Consider the following 6,996-nt stretch of genomic DNA (forward strand, 5'->3'; position numbering starts at 1 on the left):
CAAGAGTCGGTTTTTTAAGGTTAATGGAATGGTGCACCCGCCTGCGCTAACGGTTTACGCTGGCGGGGCACCAGTGGAGGATGATAAGATGAGAATGAGGTCAGGTCAGTTAGCCCATCGTGACAAATTCACCAAGAATTTATCACGATGCTTTCTAGGGGGAACCGCGTGGAGGTCAACCTGACATGGTACATGCTAGTAATGGGGTCATTAGTCCACATTACTATCAATCCCCTTCCCCCTCAAGAGTGGGTTTGAGGAGTCCATAGACTACGGTAACCGTTTACCCTCAGATGGGCCGTAAGCAGGACGTGAATTTGTGAGGCTCTGGTCTAAATCTACTTGACCCCTAAGTAGATATACCTAATTATATTACTCAACTAAAAAATACACCGACCAAAAACAAGATTTGGACCATCATAATACGAAAAAGAACAATTCAGTTTAAGGCCGTACACTGGACTGGCTGGAAACTGACTGGATTTTAAATGGCCTTATTACAAAAAGATAAACCTGGTTTAGCACTAGTAATAAACCATTCACCAATGTATTCCTTATTACAAAATGAAGTTTATCTCTAAATCGTGATTCGTCTATGGTCTAAAGTTAGACCTGCGATGCCCCTAGTTTAACAGTGGTCTAAATGCAAAAATACAAACTCCATTTTAAAAATTCTATTGTAAGTTGTAGTTTTTGGAAAAATATTTTAACTAAATTAAAAATATATTAACTAAAAATATTTAAAGCAAATTTTACGACAATAAAAATATTAAAAAGACGTTATTTGTTATTTTTTCACTCATTTGACATTGAAATAGTCACCATTCGAACGATCCAATAAAAATATCTCGCCGTTCCTTTCCTCCGTATAGGACTCCTACTTGTAATTTAAAACTGATTTTCAGCCTAATAGTACATTAATAAATATTACATATTAATGAAATAGTTATAATGAAGACCTAGAAAAATATAAATAAATTTATTTGTAGTTTATACAATTTTATTTGAACTAATATTATTTTTGATCTTTTCAGTTTTCTGGTAAAATGGAACGTAATTGTACGGTGCAGACATGAATGACTGATTTCTGTATGGAATACATAATGAACGATTTAACTGTAGTACTAAGTAGTCCTCTGTTAGGTCTGGATTCGTAATAATGTTAGGTTTATTCCAAGTATTAACATTAGGAATGGTTTAAACCATGACCATTTAGACCACGTTTCGTCCGAGTTTTAACAGATTTTTTGTAATAAGAACGAGAGTTCATAATACCCGCAGAGAAATGCCCCGTTCCTTTCGATAGATGCGCTTTTGCATGTGTCGATTGGTCTCAGGGTTGCCAACTTATTAGGTTTTTTAACAATCTAGATATTTTTTTATATTCTAAATATCGTTTCAGTGCCTTTGTACCTTCTGGACCCTGGGCTGCAGCCCAAAAAGCTCTTATAGATAGGTAGATCCGCCCCTGGCCGTAAGCTTGATTGCCACCTTCATTGTATAAAAAAACCTTGTATACCAGGGGCAACCAACCTTTTTCAAGAACTGGCACAATTTAAATTTAATTTTTATTGGCGGTGGGTACCTAGTAAATAAATAAAGTAACACTTTTTAATTATTTATACAATAATATATAATAATAATATATAAAAATAAATAAAGATTTCATATATAAATATAAAATTGAAGGTTGTTTGTTTATGATGATTAGTCATAGATAAACTTTCAATTTCCGGGACTTTCCCGAAATCTGTACTTCTAAGGTCCACGTGCATAAGGTAAGGCGTATAAACATATACTTAATAACGAATTAAAAAAAAAATCATTAACGCAATTGCAATGCGTATACCTACATTGTATTATTTTCTTAAATTTTATTATATTTATATATTATATGTATGTATTACCGTTAGTATTTGGAATAATAATAATAACTTTAACGACGGTGGTCTAGCGGTCTAGCACAAAAATAAATAAGAAATAGTAAGAAATCGGAAAAGTAGGGAAAAATTTATAGAAAGCAGAAAAATAATAGAAAAAGTAGCAAAAGACCAATAGCAAGTAAGCATAGCTTGTTAGATTAAATACATACTTTTGTTACTTTGTCAATATTGTAAGTTTCCTTGTGAGCAGTAAATAAAGATTATTATTATTATTATTATTATTACGATGTATAGTGACTATACAGTCGGTTAAAATAGAACAAGTGTAAAGTGAAGTAAGAATAGCAAATAGAATAGAAATAGGAATAGAGGATAAGGAAATGTAAAGAGAAAAGAGGCACAATGTAAATTAAAATGAAATAGCAATAAGTTAGAAAGTAAGAAAGTATTGCAATAAGTCCGATAATATAAACTGTGGAATTAGTATATGGTTACGCCAAACGCGATGCGTACCTGGTTTGTTGATGTGCATTGACACCCCTCCCGGCTAATTCAATAATCAGTGATGTCATAGCTTTCGCCGCGCGCGCACGTCGCACTCATATCGCACGCATGTCTTAATAGTTGTAATCAACCTGAGTGAATTCCTGAGATTCCCGTAACCGTGTGGGCCCACTGAAGAACAAGCACATTGAAGTAAGGGTAAGTCATTCATATTTGACCAGCCAGTTTCCTATACAACAATATAGTCCATCGAAGAAGGCTAGATCATAGCCACCGCCGCACCATTTATTGGCCTTCCGTCGCCGGATCACAATAGGAATCGCAATTTATTTATTTAAAATTTGTTTTAATTTTTTCCTATTGTGAAAGTCGAGTGAATGACTCGCATGTAATATTGAACCTTATTGCGCATGTAATAGGATCTATTCAAATTGCATACCACGGTTGCACAAATATAACGATACATTGGTATTTTCGTTAATAAATAAGTTTATATTTATGTCGCTTATGAATTGTTCATAACTCGCAGCTCAATTCTTCAATTTCGCTTTATATCTGTTTGCGTTGTTTCGTTCATTTAATTTCACATTCACCCGCATTATATCGATATTGTTCGATCGATCGAAGCTTCTAGAAATATTATAGTTGTCGTTATACTATTTGACGAAACAATATTACCTGTCGAATATTATGTATGATGATTGTAGTGTTTGAATGTTAAGATTGTTAGTGTTGGTTACCGTAGTCTTTACACAAGAAAGTGAGCAGGGAAAGCACACTATTTAATCTGAATAATTATTGATAAGCAGCGATTTTATTTCTGTTCGTAATAGATATTTTATTTCCTTGCAGTACTCGCCGTATAATACGCTGGTTATTGTAAATTGTTTGAGTATTCGTTCGCATAGCTGTTTTATACAATACATGTCGGTTAAAGATCGTGCCCTACGTACCTATGATTAAGTTATACGTGGTGTATCGACACAGTGACTAACAACAACGCTTTAGACTACTCCCGCGTAAAATAATAGTTGTGAACATAGTTATTTTATATCTTTTTAGTTATAGTTATAGATATATTATCTGATTTTCTATGACATCACTCACTTCGATTTCGCTTTATGTATAGTTTATGTTTCGCTCGCATATTTTTTTTGTAGATGTATGGTCGATACCTACATTCCGTATTGTCGCACTTATGTACCTACATACTACCGCTTATGAGTAGGTATATATAAATTTATTTGTCACGCGCTTTAGTGTTTAAAACGTTATTGTGATTTACTTCTCGCACCGCATATTTAAAATATTGCTTTATGCATTATTTTATTTTTCTCGCATATAGGTATATATAGATAATAGTTGTACCTATTTTTCGCATTATTAATTAGTAGTTTTATAGCATAGTAAGCATATATTTTTTATGTATGCTAGTTTATATCGCGCATCATTTCTCGCATTTGTGTACTTATTTTCGCTACAAGTACATCTGTCTGTCTTGTAGGTATTTAGTACATTAAATACCTATTATACTTTATTATTGTTTATCGCTCGCCCTTTTACGGTAGTACAGGTATAGTTGTACGTTATTACCGCACATAGTTTTATATATCGCATTTATTGGTTTTCCTTTGTTATTTTTTAAGAAGTATATATATATAAATAATAATAATGGCTAACACAAACGCAAAATTAAAAATGTATGAAGCAAAACGTGCACAATATTTTTCGCAACTTCAGTCTATTTATGAATTATCTTCGAAAACTAAAATGGAGAAACATCGTAATGTTTTTATTGCAAAAGTTAGCCTGATCGATCAAATGCGCACCGAGTATGTTAAAATTGTCGATGAAATTATTCTCCTTAATTTGGAACTAAACCCTGATTATGTAGTTAATTATCAATCTCTCACCGCTTTTGACGAAATGTTTTATTCTATAAAGATGATGGCGGTCTCGTTACAACCTCAATCTTCGCGAACTCCAGCTCCCGCTTGTCAGTCTGCTTTACCAGACAACAAACAGGGATCAGTAAGGATCCCCCAAATTGTGTTACCAGTCTTCTCAGGTGATATTTTAGAATTTCCTTTCTTTTACGAAACATTCAAACAGGTTATTCATGACAATGAATCCTTTTCGGACTCAGAACGTTTTCATTATCTTATGAGTCACCTGTCAGGAAAGGCTAGAAATCTGTGTGCTGGCTTAGTACCAGCAGCCGAAAATTATCCTATATTGTGGCAAGCTTTAATCGACAAGTATCAAGATAAACGCTCTCTTGCAACGTCATATTTAGATAAATTATTTTCTTTAAAATCAATTAACGGTCCTTCGGCAATAAACTTAGAAAAATTTATTGATACTTTCTCGTCGACTATCGCAGCATTAAAGCAACTTAAAATTGAAAAGCTGGATGATTTTATATTTATTTATATGGGATTAAAGGCATTAGATCAGGCTACCGCGCAGTCGTATGAGTCATCAATTAGAGGAGAAGATGACATACCGCAGTTTGAAAATTTTATAAAATTTATACGTCAACACGTAAAAATATTACAACGCACGTGTAACCGCACCGCCGGCGCCGCTGCCGCCACCAAGTTGGACGGTCCCGCCGCCGCGTCCGCCAGTGGTCGTGCACAGTCGCATCAACGATCGATCGCTCGATCGCCACGTACATTTTTAGGTACTAATCCTACGCAACGCATTTATTGTTCCTTATGTAAAGGTGATTCACATTCTCAATTATATAAATGTAAACAATTTTCAACTTTCACAATTAATGATCGATTTAATTATATTAAAACTAACCGTATGTGTACTAGATGTCTAAGTAGTCAACATAACTCTTTCAGTTGTCAATCAACTTCCGCCTGTCGAAATTGTAACAATCCGAGACATCATACGTTGCTTTGTTTTAAAAATAATAATTCCGCACCTACGCAAGTATCTCAGGGTACGAAAAACGCACAGACATCTTCTACGCACGGTCGCCAATTACCACCATCTTCTTCGTCGCAATTGCCTCCGCTTGCGCACACACAACCCACACAACAGACACGATTAGAACCAACTCCCGTTCCTATTGGAACCACCACTGGTGGAGACAAGGAGTCGTTATGCACGCTTTCATCGTCCATTCATGAGCAGCCGTATGTGACTGAAGTACTTGCTACTGCCAAGGTATTTGCTACTGCTCGTAATGGGAGTGATGTTGTCATTCGCTGCTTATTGGACCCCGGGTCACAAAAGCATTATATTACTTCTAAGTGTTGTTTAAAATTGGGTTTAACCATGCAGCCGGACGCACATACCACCGTTAAGGGTATAGGTGGCGCCACTGAACCAGTTAAGGGTGCAGTTGATCTCTCTTTCCGATCGAGATTTAATCATGAGCAATATTATAATATTCGCGCTTTAGTTTTGAATAAAATAACAGGTAACTTACCAACATGTCAAATTGATGTTGGCGCGCTCAGTTACTTAACTAATATTCCGCTCGCAGATGATACGTGGGGAACACCATCAGAAATTGACCTTTTGATTGGTGTCAATCTATTCGCGACCCTTTTGTCTGGAGGTAAAATTATAAATTCACCTGGTACTCCAAACGCGTTGGAGACTGTTCTCGGTTATCTTATTTTAGGTGAAGCTCCCACCTTAACTTCTACGTCTTCTTCATTCTCGTTCTGTTCCACCACTTCGTGCGAGGTTTCAGTATTAATTCGCAAATTTTGGGAGATTGAAGAAGTAGATCGCAAACCAATAACAAGTATAGACGATAAATACTGTGAAGATTTTTATACCACAACGACCACTCGTAACGAATCAGGTCACTACGAAGTCGCTTTACCATTTAAGTATAGTTCTAAGTCTTTAGGGAACTCTTTCGATATCGCTAAACGCAGATTTTATCATTTGGAACGTAAATTCGCATCGCAACCGCAACTGAAATACCTTTATGATGAGGTAATTCACGAATATATAGAAAAACAATATATTTCTCCCGTAGACGTAATTGAAAATAACAGCCCTAGTTATTTTATACCGCATCACGCAGTCTTACGTGAGGACAAAGTGTCCACGAAAATAAGGCCGGTACTAGACGCAAGCGCGAAGTCTAGTACTGGATTTTCGCTTAATGATATTCTACATACAGGTCCTTCCTTACAACAGGATTTATTTATTATTCTCTTGAATATGAGATTGTTCGCAGTCGCCATCTCAGCTGATGTGCGACAAATGTATTTACGAATAAAAGTTCGCCCGCAAGATCGTTGTTTTCAACGTATTGTATATAGATTTAGTCCTAATAAACCGCTCCAAGTCTTTGAATTTAATAAAGTTGCATTTGGCTTACGTTGCAGCCCGTACTTAGCGTTACGTACTGTAGCTCAGTTAGCTTCCGATGAAGGAAATAAAAACCCTATCGCACTGGTTACCATTGAAGATTCTATGGAACCTTATTTATATTCGCTCGCTCGCAAATTTTCGTCATGGATGAAATTACTTCGTGTAATTTGTTATATTTATAAGTTCGCTAATATTCTTCCACGCGGCGTCATATCCAGTTCCGATTTGGATTTCGCCGAACGTATAATTATTCGCG

The sequence above is a fragment of the Achroia grisella genome, unplaced genomic scaffold, assembly GCF_030625045.1.
Source record: "Achroia grisella isolate CSIRO2021 unplaced genomic scaffold, CSIRO_AGI_Agris_v1 utg669, whole genome shotgun sequence".
NCBI lineage: Eukaryota > Metazoa > Arthropoda > Insecta > Lepidoptera > Pyralidae > Achroia > Achroia grisella.